The following is a 21,407-nucleotide window of genomic DNA, read 5'->3' as shown; positions in this document are numbered from 1 at the left end:
GCTCTACAGTGTTTGTTTACGTTGGTTACAAACAAAGGAGTAAAACAAGCTTATATTTTGGGCTCCGGTGGGGTACAACAGTTGAATTATCATGAGACATCTCCAATTTATATTCTTGAAGAATCAATAGGTATACATTGAGTGTACAAAACATTAGGAACACCTTCTTAGTATTGTGTTGCACCCCCTTTTGCCCACAGAACATCCTGAATTTATTTGGGCATGGACTACAAGGTGTCGAAAGCATTCCACAGGGATGCTGGCCCATGTTGACTCCAATGCCTGCCACAGTTTTGTCAAGTTGGCTGGATGTCCTTTGGGTGGTGGACCATTCTTGAAACACACAGGAATCTGTTGAGCATGAAAAACCTAGCAGCGTTGCAGTTCTTGACACACTCAAACCGGTGCACCTGGCCCCCTAGGCTAGCATACCCCGTTCAAAGTCAGTTAAATATTTTTGTCTTGCTCATTCGCCCTTTGAATGGCACAGATTCACCCTTTGAATGGCACAGATACACAATTTGGGGCGGCAGGTAGCCTAGTGGTTAGAGCGTTGGATTTGTAACCGAAAGGTTGCAAGATCGAATCCCCGAGCTGACAAGGTAAAAATCTGTCGTTCTGCCCCTGAACAAGGCAGTTAACCCGCCATTGAAAATAAGAATTTGTTCTTAACTGACTCTCCTAGTTAAATAATGGTCAAAAAAAAAAGTCTCAATTGTTTCAAGGCTGAAAAATCCTTCTTTAACCTGCCTCCTCCCCTTCATCTACACTGATTGAAGTGGATTTAACAAGTGACACCAATAAAAGATCATAACTGGGTTAACCTGGTCAGTCTGTCATGGAAAGAGCAGGTGATCCTAATGTTTTGTACACTCAATCTATATAATTAATTTAAAAATGGATGTAGCAACTGCAGCAACCCTGAGTTTTTTTATATCTTGCTTTGTTTCTGGCTACATGTTTATGTAAATGAAGGAGGAATAACAATGATACTGTATGTAAACATTAGGCTTGCTTTGTACCATAACATTTTGCTTAATGCCCATTTATATACTACCCACCACTGCGACCTGTACGCTCATGTTGGCTGGCCCTTGCTTCATACTCGTCACTAAACCCACTGGCTCCGGGTCATCTACAAGACCCTGCTAGGTAAAGTCCCCCCTTATCTCAGCTCGCTGGTCACCATAGTAGCACCCACCTGTAGCACGCGCTCCAGCAGGTATATCTTTCTGGTCACCCCCAAAGCCAACTCCTCCTTCGGCCGCCTCTCCTTCCAGTTCTCTGCTGCCAATGACTGGAACGAACTACAAAAAAATCTCTGAAAGCGTTTCCAGTTATCTCCCTCACTAGCTTTAAGCACCAGCTGTCAGAGCAGCTCTGTACATAGCCCATCTATAATTTAGCCCAAACAACTACCTCTTCCCCTACTGTATTTATTTCGCTCCTTTGCACCCCATTATTTATATTTCTACTTTGCACTTTCTTCCACTGCAAATCTACCATTCCAGTGTTTTACTTGCTATATTACATGTACTTCGCCACCGTGGCCTTTTTTTGCCTTTACCTCCCTTATCTCACCTCATGTCATGTTCGTTGGAATGATCGGACCAAGGCGCAGCGAATGTTGAGTTCCACATGATTTATTAGAAAGTGAAACTAAGCAAACACAAAAACAAATAAACAATAAACTAACAACGAACCGTGACTAACAGAGACCGCTACGTGCACTAACTCAAAACAATATCCCATAATACAGGTGGGAAAAACAGCTACTTAAATATGATCCCCAATTAGAGACAACGATTATCAGCTGCCTCTAATTGGGAATCATACAAATCACCAACATAGAAAATCAAACCTAGAACCCCACATAGAAATAAATAAACTGGATCAACCCCCCAGTCACACCCTGACCTACTCCACCATAGAAAATAAGGACTCTCTATGGTCAGGACGTGACACCTCATTCTGCTCACATTGTATATAGACTTATTTTTCTACTGTATTATTGACTGTATGTTTGTTTTACTCCATGTGTAACTCTGTGTTGTTGTATGTGTCAAACTGCTTTGCTTTATCTTGGCCAGGTCGCAATTGTAAATGAGAACTTGTTCTCAACTTGCCTACCTGGTTAAATAAAGGTGAAATAAAAAAATATGTAGGCCTATAAAACCCTGTCATACCCCACAATTTCTCTCACTATACAGTAGCAACTACGGTAGAGCATTGTAGTGATACTGAAGCTTCTCTGAGAGAAAACAGATTCAAATGTTTACATGCCTGTGATTTCATTGCCGATTCATCTGGGATTCCACTGCTTATTCTACTCAACACTGAACATGATAATTATCTCTCCCCCACACCAACTGTGCTGTTGGTAAAGTGGTAAAGGAACAGTGCAGAGAATCGTGCCAAAGCTTGACTATTTATGTAATTTTGTTCTGAACAGGCAATAATGCCACCAGCAGCCCATTCTGAGCCACAGGTGGTCAAGAACTGCTGGGAATTATACCACAGTTGTCCCTATTCTCTCTCTTTTCTCTTTTATCTTGAAATAATGAGGGGTATTAAAATATTTCATTTCTTTGTGTCTGAAAGAAAATAACATATTGGTTTTGCTTAAAAATTGCTGTACAGGCAACACAGTTTATATTCCATTCTGCTTTGACTGTGATTCAATGCTTGAGATCAAGTACGGTAGTAATACTGAGGGTCAATGGCCATTGGTCTGTCTAAGCAAACACATTCTAGTCTAGACAGACAACATGCACAATGGCAACAATCACAATACAAACTGGATATGCTTCCCAAAGTGCACATATTTTGCTGTTCAAAGTAAATACAAGGCTCTGGTCAAGGTGAAATGGTCTCAAATGGTACTTGAACTTTATTACAAGAATACCATTTATTTTCTGATTAACCTGTTGGGGGTAGGGGCAGTATTTACACGGCCGGATAAAAAAGTACCCGATTTAATCTGGTTATTACTACTGCCCAGAAACTAGAATATGCATATAATTATTGGCTTTGGATAGAAAACACCCTAAAGTTTCTAAAACTGTTTGAATGGTGTCTGTGAGTATAACAGAACTCATATGGCAGGCAAAAATCTGAGAAGATTCCATACAGGAAGTGACCTGTCTGACAAGTTCTTGTTCATCTTGGCTCTTTTTATTGAAGACTGAGGATCTTTGCTGTAACGTGACACTTCCTACGGCTCCCATAGGCTCCCAGAACCCAGGAAAAAGCTGAATGATATCGAGGCAGCCCCAGGCTGAAACACATTATCGCCTTTGGTAAGTGGCCGATCAGAGGACAATGGGCTTAGGCGCATGCACGAGTCGACCCCATGCTTTATTTTCTTTCGTCTTTTTACCTAAACGCAGATTCCCGGTCGGAATATTATCGCTTTTTTACAAGAAAAATGGCATAAAAATTGATTTTAAACAGCGGTTGACATGCTTCGAAGTACGGTAATGGAATATTTAGAAATTGTTTGTCACGAAATGCGTCGTGCTCGTCACCCTTCTTTACCATTCGGATAGTGTCTTGAACGCACGAACAAAACGCCGCTATTTGGATATAACAATGGATTATTTGGGACCAAACCAACATTTGTTATTGAAGTAGAAGTCCTGGGAGTGCATTCTGACGAAGAACACCAAAAGTAATAACATTTTTCTTATAGTAAATCTGAGTTTGGTGAGTACCAAACTTGGTGGGTGTCAAAATAGCTAGTCTGTGATGGCCGGGCTATCTACTCAGAATATTGCAAAATGTGCTTTCACCGAAAAGCTATTTTAAAATCGGACACCGCGATTGCATAAAGGAGTTCTGTATCTATAATTCTTAAAATAATTGTTATGTTTTTTGTGAACGTTTAATTTAATTTAGTAAATTCACCGGAAGTGTTCAGTGGGAATGCTAGTTCTGAAAGTCACATGCTAATGTAAAAAGCTGGTTTTTGATATAAATATGAACTTGATTGAACAAAACATGCATGTATTGTATAACATAATGTCCTAGGAGTGTCATCTGATGAAGATCATCAAAGGTTAGTGCTGCATTTAGCTGTGGTTTTGGTTTTTGTGACATTATATGCTAGCTTGAAAAATGGGTGTTTGATTATTTCTGGCTGGGTACTCTCCTGACATAATCTAATGTTTTGCTTTCGTTGTAAAGCCTTTTTGAAATCGGACAGTGTGGTTAGATAAAGGAGAGTCTTGTCTTTAAAATGGTGTAAAATAGTCATATGTTTGAAAAATGGAAGTTTTTGGATTTTCGAGGAGTTTGTATTTCGCGCCACGCCCTATCATTGGATATTGGAGTGGTGTTCCGCTAGCGGAACGTCTTGATGTAAGTTAAGGCCACTTTGGCTTGAGATATTGACAATACAACAATGCAACAAATACATTGATCATCTCAGAAAGGTTTTACCCGTGGTCGTGGAGCTGGGGGGTCGTGGAGCTGGGGGGAAGTGGAACTAAAATGTAGTTCATGTAACGTCTGCAGTAGTGGGTGTGGAGTCAGGCGCAGGAAACAGGAGTAGTTGCTAACGGGCTTTTAATGAATTGCACCGTAACAGAAAAGTACACCCACGAAAACACAACTGGGTGTGATCCAACAAACATAATGATCCAATAACACGTACCACTGCATAAACAACAGTCGACAACAGAAAGTAAGGCCACACACAGAACAGGTGGGGAAACGGGCTTAAATACTCCACTAAACACTAATCATACACAGGTGCAAACAATTAAGACAAAACCAACAGAAAAGGGAAAAGGGATCGGTGGCAGCTAGTAGGCCGGTGACGACGACCGCCGAGCACCACCCGAACAGGGAGAGGAGTCACCCTCGGCAGGAGTCGTGACAGTTTAAATAAACATCCTCATTTTGAATATATTTTTTCTCATTATTTTATTAATGAAAGCATAAAGATGTTGATGAAGAACTGTTAGGGCCAAATTAAGGGATTTTCACATCTACAGCAGCCGGGCTATGAAGAGTTGCATGTCAATTCAAGCTATTTTAAAATCGGACACCTCGATTGCACAAAGGAGTTCTGTATCTATAATTCTTAAAATAATTGTTATGTTTTTTGTGAACGTTTATTGTGAGTAATTTAGTAAATTCACCGGAGGTTTGCGGGGGGTATGCTAGTTCTGAACGTCACATGCTAATGTAAAAAGCTGGTTTTTGATATAAATATGAACTTGATTGAACAAAACATGCATGTATTGTATAACAATGTCCTAGGTGTGTCATCTGATGAAGATCATCAAAGGTTAGTGCTGCATTTAGCTGTCTTCTGGGTTTTTGTGACATTATATGCTAGCTTGAAAAATGGGTGTCTGATTATTTCTGGCTGGGTACTCTGCTGACATAATCTAATGTTTTGCTTTCGTTGTAAAGCCTTTTTGAAATCGGACAGTGTGGTTAGATTAACGAGAGTCTTGTCTTTAAAATGCTGTAAAATAGTCATATGTTTGAGAAATTGAAGTAATAGCATTTCTAAGGTATTTGAAAATCGCGCCACAGGATTCAACTGGCTGTTACGTAGGTGGGACGAATTCGTCCCGCCGGTCCTAGAGAGGTTAAGCTGCCGCGGTCATCCCCCTCTTCAAAGGGGTGACACTTTCAGTAGAGGAATTGGATGGTAAAACCTATTGGCCAACTCGCAATGGAGTGGAGGCCTGGTCTGAAGAAAGTAAATCAGGGTGGGGTGGTTTTATAGTGAACATAGAACAGGCTTGTCACATGACGCCTGGTCCTGTCTGTGTCCCTGGGGGCGTGCCGATGACTGAGTTAAGCTTGGTACAGAAATACATTCTATCACATTAACATCAGTACATAGCATCTCAATGTATTACAAATAGTTTTATCCTTATTAATACATTCTATACAACAATTTGGATGCAAGTCCCATCGCTGAGGCTATTATATAAACAGTTTTATGGTAATATGGCTATATTGTCTCTTCTGAGTATCACAAATTGTACCAAGCGGACCAGTTCGTAGCTGGATTCTTCACCAATCTTTCATACCTTCTCCAGAACATAAATGTCATTCGGTTCCCCAATTCTGTGAGTTGGACGAATTTCCTGTGTCTCTCTATGAAACCCCTCTGTGTCTCAACTGGGACATGTGGCAAGAGATTCTCCTCTAGAATTTTACCACCCCTTCACACAGGGCCTGGGTGGGGGGAGGTAGGTTGGGGGATGGTGCAAGGGGGAGGGGTCAACTGTCCTCCCTGTACTCAAAGAGGCCAACGTCATGACAGTACTACAGTACACTTGTTTTCAAAATGCCTCCAGCTGTGCATCACTACTATAAATAAAAACACATCATCTTGTTTACATCTTGTTTACATTCTTTATTGTAACCACAATGTCACAAATAATTTGTATCTACCTTTCCAATTACTTTTAGAGTTTGGAATTTACAAATGTGCTCTTTTCATGTCATTTTTTTTTTACAGGGTCTGAGTCACTGGCTTACTGGTGTTCTTCCATGCCGTCCCTGTGAGGGGTGCGTCACTTGAGTGGGTTGAGTCACTGACGTGGTCTTCCTATCTGGGTTGGCGCCCCCCCTTGAGTTGTGCCGTGGCGGAGATCTTTGTGGGCTATACTCTGCCTTGTCCCGGGATGGTATGTTGGTGGTTGGAGATATCCCTCCAGTGGTGTGGGGGCTGTGCTTTGGCAAAGTGGGTGGGGTTATATCCTACCTGTTTGGCCCTGTCCAGGGGTTTCATCGGATGGGGCCACAGTGTCTCCTGACCCCTCCTGTCTCAGCCTCCAGTATTTATGCTGCAGTAGTTTATGTGTCAGGGGGCTAGGGTCAGTCTGTCACATCTGGAGTATTTCTCTTGTCTTTTCCGGTGTCCTGTGTGAATTTAAATATGCTCTCTCTAATTCTCTCTTTCTCTTTTTCTTTCTTTCTCTCTCTTGGAGGACCTGAGCCCTAGGACCATGCCTCAGGACTACCTGGCTTGATGACTCCTTGCTGTCCCCAGTTCACCTGGCCGTGCTGCTGCTCCAGTTCCAACTGTTCTGCCTGCAGCTATGGAACCCTGACCTGTTCACCGGACGTGCTACCTGTCCCAGACCTGCTGTCCCAGACCTGCTGGAACCTTGACCTGTTCACCGGACGTGCTACCTGTCCCAGACCTGCTATTTTCAACTCTCTAGAGACAGCAGGAGCGGTAGAGATACTCCCAAAGATCGGCTATGAAAAAGCCAACTGACACTTACTCTTGTGTTACTGACTTGTTGCACCCTCGACAACTACTATGATTATTATTATTTGACCATGCTGGTAATTTATGAACATTTGAACATCTTGGCCATGTGCTGTTATAATCTCCACCCGGCACAGCCAGAAGAGGATTGGCCACCCCTCATAGCCTGGTTCCTCTCTAGGTTTCTTCCTAGGTTTTGGCCTTTCTAGGGAGTTTTTCCTAGCCACCGTGCTTCTACACCTGCATTGCTTGCTGTTTGGGGTTTTAGGCTGGGTTTCTGTACAACACTTTGAGATATCAGCTGATGTAAGAAGGGCTATATAAATACATTTGATTAGATTTTTAGTAAGTAATATACTACAGTCCAGTTACAGCTTGTTCAGATCAAGAAGAAACCAAAAAATAAGTGTATTTTTGTGTGTGTGTGCAGGACAGAGGAATAGCAATTCTTACACTATTGTTCAGCAGGAACTGAAAATTTCGTGTCAATTCATAAACTATGTGCCATCGAAACTCTCTTCCCAACTATTTTGCAATCTATATGGCTCTCTGCCAATAATTACATTTGGAGGATTGTAAATTAATATCTAAGTGGCATTCTTCGTTAGGGCAAATCTGGAAAATGACATGCGCAAGAGACATTGGTAATATTTTCCCTTTTAGAGACTATAATACTGTACACGGCATCCAGGTTATTTTCATTTCACCTAGAATAAAAACCTTAGTGTAACAACAGTTTTAGTACGTAATATGCTACAGTCCAGTTACAGCTTGTTCTGATCAAGCAGAAACAAAAAAAGTAAGTGTCTTTTTTTGGGGTGTGCGTGCAGGACAGACGAATAGCAATTCTTACACTATTGTTCAGGAGGAACGGAAAATTGAATGTCAATTCATAAACCATGTGCCATCAAAAATGTCTGCCCAACTACTTTGCAATCCTTACGGCTCTCCGCCAATAATTAAATTAAGAGGATTGGAGGATTCTAAATTAGGGGGGCATTTTTCAATAGGGCAAATCTGATCTGTGAAAATATCTAAGGGGCTTTTATATAATTATAATGCAGGGTTAATAATAATAATAATTGCTTTGTTAAAAAAATAACGATATTTTGGAGATGATTTCATTTTCAAATAACCGAAAGTGACCGCTTGTAATCTGAATAAAGGGGAAAAGGCCATTCTTGAACATGGGGTGAGTCATTCTTACTAATTTGTAAATAAAGCCAGTTTGTTATTTAGAATTTTGTACTTCTGTTTGTAGAGGGAGAGAAAGCAAAAGCCCAAGGTGTCTATTTTTGGGACAAGGACATCCCGGCTGGCCAAACCCTCCCCTAATCCGGACAACGCTGGGCCAATTGTTCGTCGCCTCATGGGTCTCCCGGTCGTGGGTATTGAACCAGCATCTGAAAAAATGGCGATGTACAGCGTGCTTGTCTCAGAACAGCGCTGTCTTGACCTCTGAATGCTGTCTTTTCCCCCTTCCACTTGCTTCTTCCATTAATTTTGAAAAAGTATTTTCCAGTAAGCATAATCAGTGCTCTAACTCCCCCTTGCGCTGGCCATACTAAACCACAAATTACCTCTAAGACCCGCAGCATAAGCTCAAAACTTTTAGTTGAGCAACCACTGTATGTGGCAGGGTCTACAGACAATGACAGATTACAAAGGGAAAACCAGCCACGTCGCGGACACTGACGGCTTGCTCCCAGACAAGCTAAACACCTTCTTCGCCCAACTTTGAGGATAACACAGTGCCATCAACGCGGCCCGCTTCCAAGAACTGTGGGCTCTCGTTCTCCGTGGCCGACGTGAGTAAGGCTGCCGGCCCAGACGGCATCCCTAGCCGCATCCTCAGAGCATGCGCAGACCAGCTGGCTGGAGTGTTTATGGACATATTCAATCTCCCCCTATCCAAGTCTGCTGTCCCCACTTGCTTCAAGATGTCCAAAATTGTTCCTGTACCCAAGAAAGCAAAGGTAATTGAACTAAATGACAATCGCCCCGTAGCACTCACTTCTGTCATCATGAAGGGCTTTGAGAAGCTAGTTAAGGATCATATCACCTCTGCCTTACCTGACACCCTAGACCCACTTCAATTTGCTTACCGCCCCAATAGATCCACAGACGATGCAATCGCCATTGCATTTCACACTGCCCTATCCCATCTGGACAAGAGGAATACCAATGTAAGAATACTGTTTATTGACTATAGCTCAACTTTCAACACCATAGTACCCTCCAATCTCATCATCAAGCTCGGGGCCCTGGGTCTAAACCCCGCACTTGTGCAACTGGGTCATGGACTTCCTGATGGGCCACCCCAGGTGGTGAAGGTAGGAAACAACACCTCCACTTCACTGATCCTCAACATAGGGGCCCCACAAGGGTGCGTACTCAGATCCCTCCTGTTCTCCCTATTAATCCATCACTGCATGTGGCCACACATGCCTCCAACTCAATCATGAAGTTTGCAGACGACACAACTATAGTAGGCCTGATTGCCAACAATGACGAGACAGTCTACAGGGAGGAGGTGAGGGCCCTGGAGGAATGGTGCCAGGAAAATAATCTCTCCCTCAAAGTCAACAAAACGAAGAAGCTGATTGTGGACTTCAGGAAAAAACTCCCCCTCTCCGGCACTCGACATCGCCAGTTTACTTAACGTTACGTACACCTGCCTCCATCTTTACTCGCACCAGCGCCTCATGAGACAAACCTGGACTCCATCACTTCTATGATTACCTCCCCTATATCTGTCAATCCCTTTGGTTCATTCCCTAGGCAGTATTAGTTGTGTTTTTCATGTCCAGATGCTACGCTTGTTTTGTATTGTTCCATGTTTATTGTATTAATAAATTCACCCCTGTACTTGCTTCTTGACTCCCAGCGTCTGCGTTACAACCACCTGAGCTACGGCCTGTTCACCCCGCTATCATCCAGAAGGCGAGGTCAGTACAGGTGCATCAAAGCTGGGACCGAGAGACTGAAAAACAGCTTTATCTCAAGGCCATCAGACTTTTAAATAGCCATCACTAGCCGGCTTCCACCCGGTAACTCAACCCTGCACCTTAGAGGCTGCTGCCTTATATACATAGACATGGAAACACTAGTCACTTTAATAATGTTTACACACTGCTTTACTCATTTCATATGTATATATTGTATTCTATTTTACTGTATTTTAGTCAATGCCACTCCGACATTGCTTGTCCTAATATTTATATATTTCTTTATTCCATTATTGTCTGTGTTCTTTTGCCCATCTTAATCTTTCTTTTTATTGGCCAGTCTGAGATATGGCTTTTTCTTTGCAACTCTGCCTAGAAGGTCAGCGTCCCGGAGTCGCATCTTCACTATTGATGTTGAGACTGGTGTTTTGCGGGTACTATTTAATGAAGCTGCCAGTTGAGGACTTGTAGTGCTCTGTTCTGTGAAGGGAGTAGTACACAGCATTGTACGAGATCTTCAGTTTCTTGGCAATTTCTCACATGGAATAGCCTTCATTTCTCAGAAAAGGAATAGACTGAAGAGTTTCAGAAGAAAGGTCTTTGTTTCTGGCCATTTTGAGGCTGTAATCAAACCCACAAATGCTGATGCTCCAGATACTCAACTAAAGAAGGCCAGTTTTATTGCTTCTTTAATCAGAACACAGTTTTCAGCTGTGCTAACATAATTGCAAAAGGGTTTTCTAATGATTAATTAGCCTTTTAAAATGATAAACTTGGATTAGCTAACACAACGTGCCATTGAAATACTGGAGTGATGGTTGCTGATAATGGGCCTCTGTACGCCTATGTAGATATTCCATAAAAAATCTGCCATTTCCAGCTACAATAGTCATTTACAACATTAACAGTGTCTACACTGTATTTCTGATCAATTTGATGTTATTTTAATGGACAAAAAAACAAGGACTTTTCTAAGTGATCCCATAATTTTGAACAGTAGTGTATGTGTATGTGACCAATAAAATTTGATTTGATTTGAAACCTAGTACTTCAGGATTGAAAAGGTTGATATGCATCCCCATTGGGACAAAAGGTTACGCTCATAATAACTTACACATTTATTCTAGCAGAAGTCAGACTTTCATATTCATTGAAGTACTAAGCTAACATATAGAATTGTTTTAAGATGGTCATACTATGGATGATTTAGCTATTTGTTTTTAAATTTTAGGACCCCTATAGATATCATAAATAAATATTAAAACAATTATTTGATGAAATAATGAATTTGACATTTACTACTATAGCCCATAGAAACACATTGACTAACACAATCATGAATGGCAAAAAAAAAATATTCCTTATGATTTAGTTTTTACTAAGGTTTTGAAGTGTCTGCCCTATATCTAGGAGAGATAAGAAAGCTCTGGAAATATTCATCGTTTTTTGGACACATACAGTATTTAACCCTTATTTTTGTTGCCACAAAACTACATCCATACTTCCATTAGTATCCTCAATGTATTAAGCTCATAGTAATAATAATTGCTATGATTCACCATCCCCAGATAAAAAATATAATTTCGAAAAAATATGAAGGATTTTTTACGCAGTATACTACATTTGTCACCTGGATATGAAAAGCATTAGCTTGGCTTATAGGTAATCCTAAAAAGTGCAAGGACATAGCTTTCATATTTGGTTTCAGGGGCTAAGTAATGCTTAGCATCTGATTCTAATTTGTACATATTCACATAATGTTAGTAACAGGGTTTGCAGAACTTAAATTGTGACCATTGCATGCAAATGCATTCGTTTTGATTAAAACTTAGGAGTCAAGGATCATGTTACATATTCAGGAAAATAGAAAGTGCATTCAAATGTCTTGAACAAAATATTTGGTGTTTTATCCTCCAGTACAGTAGTAGAAGTAGTGCCAACATGAAAAGATTTCAGGTTGAAATATTTTGCTTTGTTTCTGACCTAGCATTAAATATGTACTGTATTATCCTATCACTTGCATGTTAACTCAAGCTGTGTTATCGCCATATAATGTTAAGTGGCCCTTGACCATTCGTATTTACTAACAATGTGACAGGTCAATTTCAGAAGGAATCATCTCAGGCCAACTGAGAACCGTCTGCTGTCCACCACACTGACTGCAGCCCCATGACTAAAGGGTTGACAGACAGGGTCGGCAGGGTCGGCCATAAAGGGTCGGCCATAAAGAATGTGTGCACCGGGAGCTGACCCTGACCCATCAATGGTAAATACACCATAGGGCACAGTCCATAACCCCTTCAACAGAAAGCATCACTATAAGTTATCACTCTGCAATATATCAGTGTCACTCACTGCCTGGTTGCTTGGAACCTGCAGGTTTATCCATGCTAGACAGGGCAGGTTCAAAACCATTTGATTACCCTGACTTGATTATCCACTCTCATTCACCAGCCGGATCTCTCTTGCCCGAAACGAGGTTACCTGTGTCTGCAAAATTTCACTGCTATATTTCAACCCAACTTCCTTCATGTACCCTTCCTAATGTTAAACGCTAGTGGATGAATGGACACAAGCAACACTTTATTAAGAAGTGTAGGTTAATGCTTAATGCTGAGTCAGGCCAAAGATACCATCTAACCAACGGGGCCATCTGACTCAGTAATGTGGTATTAGGGGACAGGGAGCTTTTGATCTAATTGAGACAAGCATCTGGGAGTGTTTTAAGGCTCCTAGAATATTAGAGAAATGCAGAATATGTGATTTGTCAAGGTTTTAACGTCTCTATATTAAATGTGATATGAAATGAATGAAAGGTTATGCATGTATTCCTAGTTAAATGAAAAATGGAAGGTATATATTTATAAGATTTATGAGCCTTAACTATTTTTAATCATTAGTTATAATAGTGACATGAAGGGTGCCATAGCCGAGGGTCTACACCAGAAGTTAATGGTTATCTATAGGAGGAAAGTATATGGTGGGTGCAATTAAGCTTGGAATGTATTGAGTGTGGGGAAAACGATCACATGTGGCAGGCATTGATGAGGGGAGAGAGCCATGGATTAGTGATGAATGGGGTCGATGTCAGGTCATGTCACATTAAGGAAGAAGGAACAGTTTATTACTCGTATCACTTAGTTTCCTGCCTAGCAATAAAGATACAATGTTTAGCAAGAAGGAGGAGACTCTAACCAAAGTGGGTTATGTATAAAAGCATTTGTGGAATTATGTCTTTGTTGATTCAGCTGTTCGATCCTTTGGGAAGAATAAACTTGGTTTAAGCTTTCATAGTGTCTGTCGAGTTCTTACTCTGATAATTAGAACCTAACAGTTGGCCTTGTCGGCAGGATTCACCACGATATTTAATCAAACCAAAGGATCCAGATAAGTGGAACAGAAGCCGGAACAACAAATAAGTTAGGCAGAATTCCTACACCTGTTACCACTCATTTTGACATCTTGGGGAGATGAGAATCATAGGCTGAACAATAATAGAATATAGACCTAAAAAGCATGAATTTGTTCAGTAGGCCCATTATGTAATGACCGGTCGTAAATATATGGTGTAGGGTAGGTTCCATAGGGATAGATCCCGAGTGGGGGTGTTCCTCTGCGAGATCCAGGTAAATATATGGTGTAGGGTAGGTTCCATAAGGAGAGGTCCCGAGTGGGGGGGATTCTTGCGAGATCCATAGGTGTCATTACAGTGTAGGGTAGGGTCCGTGAAGGATAGCACCCCTTCTGAAAAAACCTACACTCGATCCCTCCGATGTCAACAACTACAGACCAGTATCCCTTCTTTCCTTTCTCTCCAAAACTCTTGAACGCGCCGTCCTTGGCCAGCTCTCTTGCTATCTCTCTCAGAATGACCTTCTTGATCCTAATCAGTCAGGTTTCAAGACTGGGCATTCAACTGAGACTGCTCTTCTCTGTGTCACGGAGGCTCTCCGCACTGCTAAAGCTAACTCTCTCTCCTCTGCTCTCATCCTTCTAGACCTATCTGCTGCCTTTGATACCGTGAACCATCAGATCCTCCTCTCCACCCTCTCCGAGCTGGGCATCTCCGGCACCGCGCACGCTTGGATTGCGTCCTACCTGACAGGTCTCTCCTACCAGGTGGCGTGGCGAGAATCTGTCTCCGCACCACGTGCTCTCACCACTGGTGTCCCCCAGGGCTCTGTTCTTGGCCCACTCCTATTCTCGCTATACACCAAGTCACTTGGCTCTGTCATATCCTCACATGGTCTCTCATATCATTGCTATGCAGATGACACACAATTAATCTTCTCCTTTCCCCCTTCTGACAACCAGGTGGCGAATCGCATCTCTGCATGTCTGGCAGACATATCAGTGTGGATGACGGATCACCACCTCAAGCTGAACCTCGGCAAGACGGAGCTGCTCTTCCTCCCGGGGAAGGACTGCCCGTTCCATGATCTCGCCATCACGGTTGACAACTCCCTTGTGTCCTCCTCCCAGAGTGCTAAGAGCCTTGGCGTGACCCTGGACAACACCCTGTCGTTCTCCACCAACATCAAGGCGGTGACCCGATCCTGTAGGTTCATGCTCTACAACATTCGCAGAGTACGACCCTGCCTCACACAGGAAGCGGCGCAGGTCCTAATCCAGGCACTTGTCATCTCCCGTCTGGATTATTGCAACTCGCTGTTGGCTGGGCTCCCTGCCTGTGCCATTAAACCCCTACAACTCATCCAGAACGCCGCAGCCCGTCTGGTGTTCAACCTTCCCAAGTTCTCTCACGTCACCCCGCTCCTCCGCTCTCTCCACTGGCTTCCAGTCGAAGCTCGCATCCGCTACAAGACCATGGTGCTTGCCTACGGAGCTGTGAGGGGAACGGCACCTCCGTACCTTCAGGCTCTGATCAGGCCCTACACCCAAACAAGGGCACTGCGTTCATCCACCTCTGGCCTGCTCGCCTCCCTACCTCTGAGGAAGCACAGTTCCCGCTCAGCCCAGTCAAAACTGTTCGCTGCTCTGGCACCCCAATGGTGGAACAAGCTCCCTCACGACGCCAGGACAGCGGAGTCAATCACCACCTTCCGGAGACACCTGAAACCCCACCTCTTCAAGGAATACCTGTGATAGGATAAAGTAATTCTTCTAACCCCCCCCTTAAAAGATTTAGATGCACTATTGTAAAGTGGTTGTTCCACTGGATATTATAGGTGAATGCACCAATTTGTAAGTCGCTCTGGATAAGAGCGTCTGCTAAATGACTAAAATGTAAATGTAAAAAATGGATAGGTCCCTAGTGGGGGAATTCCCTTGCTAGATATGCAAGGGGGATGAAAGTCCCAGCCACAGTGGCCGTGAAGCCGGAGGTGTGTGTGTATGAATGTTTGGACAATATTAGTCTGTAGTAACAGTAGCAAGAAAGAGAGAAGTTGGTTCAAGCCCTATTGCGACAGATTAGGTGAATTGATAGACATGATAATGTAAACCAGCCCAAAAAGGGTACAAAGAGTGACCAAATTATTAATTGGCTAAACTGTTATTACTTAATGCCGTTAGGGGGTGATGCGGAGTCAATAATAACTGAGATGGCTTCTAGAGGCCAGGATATCCCAAGGGGGGGAGTAGAGATGGAAAATGTTACCATAGCCTTAGAGGCACTAAAAAGAGATGATCAGCACCAAGAACCAAATAAATGGTGGGGAAAATTTGCCAAATTGGACTAAATTGGTACACATTTTCCGGTAGATGGAAAGTTTAAAACCAGTCAAGAGAGTATGGATGCAATCGTAGTGTGGAACACTGAAATCCAGACCACAATATGCAGGCATCCTAACCACTGCATTTTATCAGCAACGGATAACACTAGAAAAAGAGATATCTGCAAAGTAAAATGGAGCAGGCAGTAGACAAGAATGAGGCAGCATATAAAAAACAAGGTATATCCGAAGGGCATGCACATAGATTAGATGAACAGAAACAGGAATTGGTTAATGCTCTAGGAAAGAAAAAAAAATAAATCAAGAGTTAGAGAAAGACCTTGAGGATAGGCAAAACCAAATCAAACAACCCAGGGTTACGCTTCAACAGTATCAGAATACGTGTGGAGGAGTATATGCAATTGCAACTCCTCTGCCATTCGCCCCATGCTACAAGGTGAAATAGGGCACAACTGGTGGGCCACCATTATACCCCTCTCTTAAAGAGGAAAAATAACGATATGGGTTGCGAGCGGCAGGGTACAAGCACGTTACGAGTCCGGACATAGTAGTCCCAGACTGGGTAGTTGATCAGCATGATTCAGGTAATTGTAGTGAGGTGCGAAAGTACGAACACACGTATTATCCGGGACAAATAGTACCAGAGGAGGACGACCCTATTCCAGATGACGCGCAGCCCCAAGTACGGATACAAATTCAGCATCACCATCAGCCATTGAGCGTGAGCGAAATGCGTAGTAATATGAAAGAGGCACCGGATTCAGTAAGGGAGGGACAGGAATTCATCAGTTTCTTGAGGAGACAGGGAATCATTTTTGGGTTCCATGCTGGTGATTTTGATCATATTGTATGCTTGCTTTTGCCAAGGGACATGTTGCCAACACTCGCACAGGGATATCGAACGTCGGCTTGGTCCTCAGGACGCGAAGCATGTGACCCAGCGACAGCAAATTACGAAATTGAGGGATTCTTAACTACAGTTGGGAATGTATTGTTTCGACCAGATGTGAGTAAAATTAGTAACTGTACTCAGGGTGCGAAAGAAGGAATTTGAGATTATGTGGATCGGATGGATGATGCGTTGCATACTAACCTGACAATGGTGGAGAGATATGATCAAAATGCAGGAATTTGTATGTCTGCTTGATGGCAGGTTTGAAACCTGTTATCAAAATGGCTATTGCGGGGGTAGTGGATCAGCATTCTCACTGGGATGAAATAGTGCAAGCAGCGTTGAGAGTAGAATCTAATTCAGTTTACTCCGCAGCTGTAAGATTGGTTAATGCTGCCACAGTGAAAGTCACTAACAGTGGTTTCAATGGCCCAAGTAAGACAAGGAAACAGGGAGGAAAGGGAAAATCAACAGAGTCCTGTTTTAGGTGTGGGGCTATTGATCATTGGAAAAGGGAGTGTAGGGTGTTAATGGAACCTGCTGCCTTCGGAGGAAATGCCACTATACAAGCGTTTGCATCTTTGTCAAAAGAGCAGCAACAAACCCTCTTGAAGGCAGCGGGACAGGAACATTTTACATAGCAGTGCATGGCCTCCGTTCGATCAATAGTGGTTCATAGAGATGATGGTTTTTATATGAAAGGAGACGTAGGAGGTCACGTCTCACACAACCTTCTAATAGATACCGGCGCTCAAATATCACTGATTCCTTACAAAAATTAGCAAAATTTGCAACAGGAAAAAGTATCACATTCAGCGGTGTAACAGGGGGGGTACAGCTATTCCCTACGTCATGGAATATTGGACCAGTAACAATACCAGGATCATTTAACATGGCTACAGGAGTAGATTTTGGGGTTGGATAATCTTTGCGAGATACCGGGAGAATGGATTTTAAAAGGTAACAAATTAAAATTGGCAGTAAGAATGGCAAAAGCCGAACCATTTTTTTGTTTCAGGACCATCACTATGGGCAAAATACGCATTCGATTGTGGTCTAATTAAAGGTTGCAAGCTTGTTGTGGTTGAGGGAGAACAGCTGCCACCAGTGAAGCAATACCCTATTAAACTGGAGGCTGAGAAATCGTGGTAAAGAATCTTCCAAAATTACTTGAACGTGGCATAGTGGTCCACGGACCAGCTCAATGCAACAGCACTTTATTCCCATTGAAAAAGAGACTAAAATGGCATATTACTGTGGATTTTCACAGCATAAACAAACATGCGGTGGAAATCACACCAGTGGTAGCAGATTTGGCAGACCAATTGCCATCTATTCCGTCATCCTCAGAATGGTACAGTGTGTTAGACATGAAAAATTGATTTTGGTCAGTGCCGGTGTCAGAGGAGTCACAACACTGGTTCGGGTTCTGTTGCCAGGGGGAGCAATACACGTGGGCTAGGGCGCTGATGGGATTTACAAATAGTCCAACTTGGTATCATGCTGCATTGATACAATCGCTAAAAGGTTCTGTGTTGGTACAATAAGTAGATGATTTGTTATTGGCGTCAAAAGCCAAGACCTCACCACATTGGTAGACTATTTGACAGAGCAGGGTCATGAAGCATCATATGAGAAAGCATGACTAGCGAAACGAGAGGTAACATATTTGGGGGTTTTGATTTCTAAAGCCGCGAAACACATTACACGTGATCGAGTAGAAACAATGCATTCTTTGGCACGGCCAAACACTCCTCGCACACTCAGGAAAACCTTAGGAGTTTTCAATTTTGTGAGACATTTTATTCCGCCATTCTCTGAAATTGCTAAGTCACTTACAGAGTTGACGAAAGGGGGGAAGGGTCCCCATGATAGGATAGAGTGGTCAAGAGTGTGAGGAAGCGTTTGTCTAGCTAAAGAAGCAATTGTGTCAAGCGCCTGCATTGGGATAGCCAAACCTAAAATTACCTTTTCAAATATTTGTTCATGAACAGGAATGACATTGTAGCGTGGTGGTTGAGCAAAATCATGGGGGTAGAGAAAGACCAGTAATGTAATAGAGTAAATCGCTAGACTTGGTGGCGAGAGGAATGCCAACATACCTGTTGGTGGTACAGGCGACAGAAATGGTGTTGCATAACACGGCTTCAATTACAATGGGTCAAAAAGTGGATTTGTATGTTCCACGCACAGTAGTTCCAAGATGGCATAGCAGTGGGGATGTCTGTTTTGATTGTCTTGTCCCGTCCCTTGTATATATCGTTTTTCTTCGTATGTATTTCGTATATATTTGTATTATATTTGTCTCAATTTCCATCTACGGACTTAACATACTCTCCTGCAACCCGCCTCACCCAATGTGGTATGGATCTGCTATTTTTACACTTTTGAACCAGAACCCCCTTCTGAAGCTAGCCAGCTAACTATCTACTAGCTAGTAGTTAGCCTGGAGCTATCCTCGAACTAGGCCTATCTCCCGGCAAGCTGAAGAGATTCCATCAAGCAATCCCTGGGCTTCAATTACCTCTTTTGCCAATTGGCCTGGACCCTTTGCTGCTGACACGGAGCCTCACCGATCCATCACGACTGGTCTACCAACGTAACCGTCCAAGGGGGTTTCTGTCCCGAAGCAAGCACCAGTTATCCTGGGGCTAGCCTCGAGCTAGGCCCTTCTCCTGGCTAGCCGAGGATTCCATCAGATAATTTCTGGGCTTCAATACCTCTTCTGCCAATTGGCCTGGACCCTTTGCTGCCGACACGGAGCCCCACCAATCCATAACGACTGGTCTGCCAACGTAACCGTCCGAGGGGGGTTTCAACAGACTCTTGTTGCGACGTCCCCCTGAGGCCCATCTGCTAGCCTGCTGCTAGCCCCGGCCTGCTAGCTGTCTGAATGAATCACCATGCCTCCAGCTTTCTTCTACTTCCAGCTTCTACATGCTACGTATATACATGCTACGGACACAATGTATTTTACAATAGTTATCTTTTGTTTGTTTTTAATATCATTCTTCAGCTACCCTTGACCCCTCCCATCTGTTTCTGAAGACCATCCGGTTTGATTTATATTTGCCATATATTTTTAACTGTGCTGTTTCCCAAAAGGTCTGAACCTATAAACATTTTATGGACACAGCATATTCTACATTAATTATCTTTTGGTTTTTAGTCCCACCCTTCAGCTCCACTCAATCCCTCCCATTTATCTCTTAACACCATTCATTTTTTATTTGTATTTGCCATATATTTTTCAACTGTGCTGTGAAGTTTCACAAAAGTTTGGAACCTTTCTATTATCATAGTTTCTACAGATTGTAAATGAAAGATACAAGTGTTAGCATCTTTCGAATTTCGGAAGGGGAGGACATTTGGCCCATAGACTTGCCCATAACATGCAAAGAGAAAGGGTGGAGCTCTTCATTCCTGTTCCAACCCTCATTCTCTCTATTCTCTTAACACATATGGACCCAGAACTTAACCAAGCAATTGACCAATTACTTGAGACTTTAGTTCTGGGTTAACTGAAATTAATTTTCATAAGGCTAATAACTTGAAAGAAATCTAGCTTTAAAAGGTAATGTCCTGAAATTCTACACATTTTGCCATGGGGCGTGGAGAAAATGTTGCAGTTTTAAAGCAAATTTTCTTAAATTCTACAAAATGTTTCCAGGTGGCAGAGAGAACATTTTAGATTTAAAACTAATTTATTGCAATTCTACTCATTTTGCCATGGGATGGAGAGAAAATGTTGCAGTTTAAATGTGAATTCCCTGCAGTTCTACACATTTTGCCATGAGTTGCCATGTTTATATGATATCTGAGTGAGAGTGATTAACAAAATAAATGGAGGCCCCCTGGAGGTCAGGGCCCTTGGGCACGTGCCTTGGGTGCCTGTTCAGTAATTCGGACATGATTACTACAAGGTTTAGATAGCAGGCTAGACTTACTTACCTAGCAATCTATTACATTTTAGCTGACAACAATTGTCTGTCAGTGACTGACATAGCAAGAGGAAAACTGCTGATGCACTACCAGATTTAGAAATAGCATAGTAGAATACAACATGCAGTCTCTCAACAGTAAATTGAAACCCAGACTGATTTCCTAAAAGTCGGGGGACCCCTATTGGTCCTTTAGGGCCAAACCAAACGTTATCACGGACGGCTAGTTTGGTGAGCCCTGGTCTACACCATTCAAATGCTTTAAGATCCGTGACGAGACATGTGCAAAAGCACAGTTAGGGAGAAGGGTGGAGAATCAGGATGCAGCCCAATCTGGGTAGAATTCACAGATCTAGGATCGGCTTACCCTCCCCAAATCCTAACCCCAGCATTTGCAGAAGCAAAACTGACTTTAGATCAGTGTATAGGGGTTAGCAATGTGGTTAAGACTTAGGACTTTGTGGCTGTGCCAGCTAGTGACCCCCTTGCAGAGCTGCCTTAATGACAAGATGAATCTCAATAAATGCTAACATGCTAAAATATAGAACAGTGGCTAAATTCTTAGGAAAAAAATTGTTATTCGTTTGTCCCCATAGGAGAACCACTTTTTGGTTTCAGGTAGAAGCCTTTGGTGGGGAAAAAGGTTATACTTAGAACCTTTTAGTGGTGAAAGGGTTCCATATA

The sequence above is a fragment of the Salmo salar genome, chromosome ssa27 (assembly GCF_905237065.1).
Source record: "Salmo salar chromosome ssa27, Ssal_v3.1, whole genome shotgun sequence".
Lineage (NCBI taxonomy): Eukaryota > Metazoa > Chordata > Actinopteri > Salmoniformes > Salmonidae > Salmo > Salmo salar.
This window is presented reverse-complemented; position numbering follows the sequence as displayed.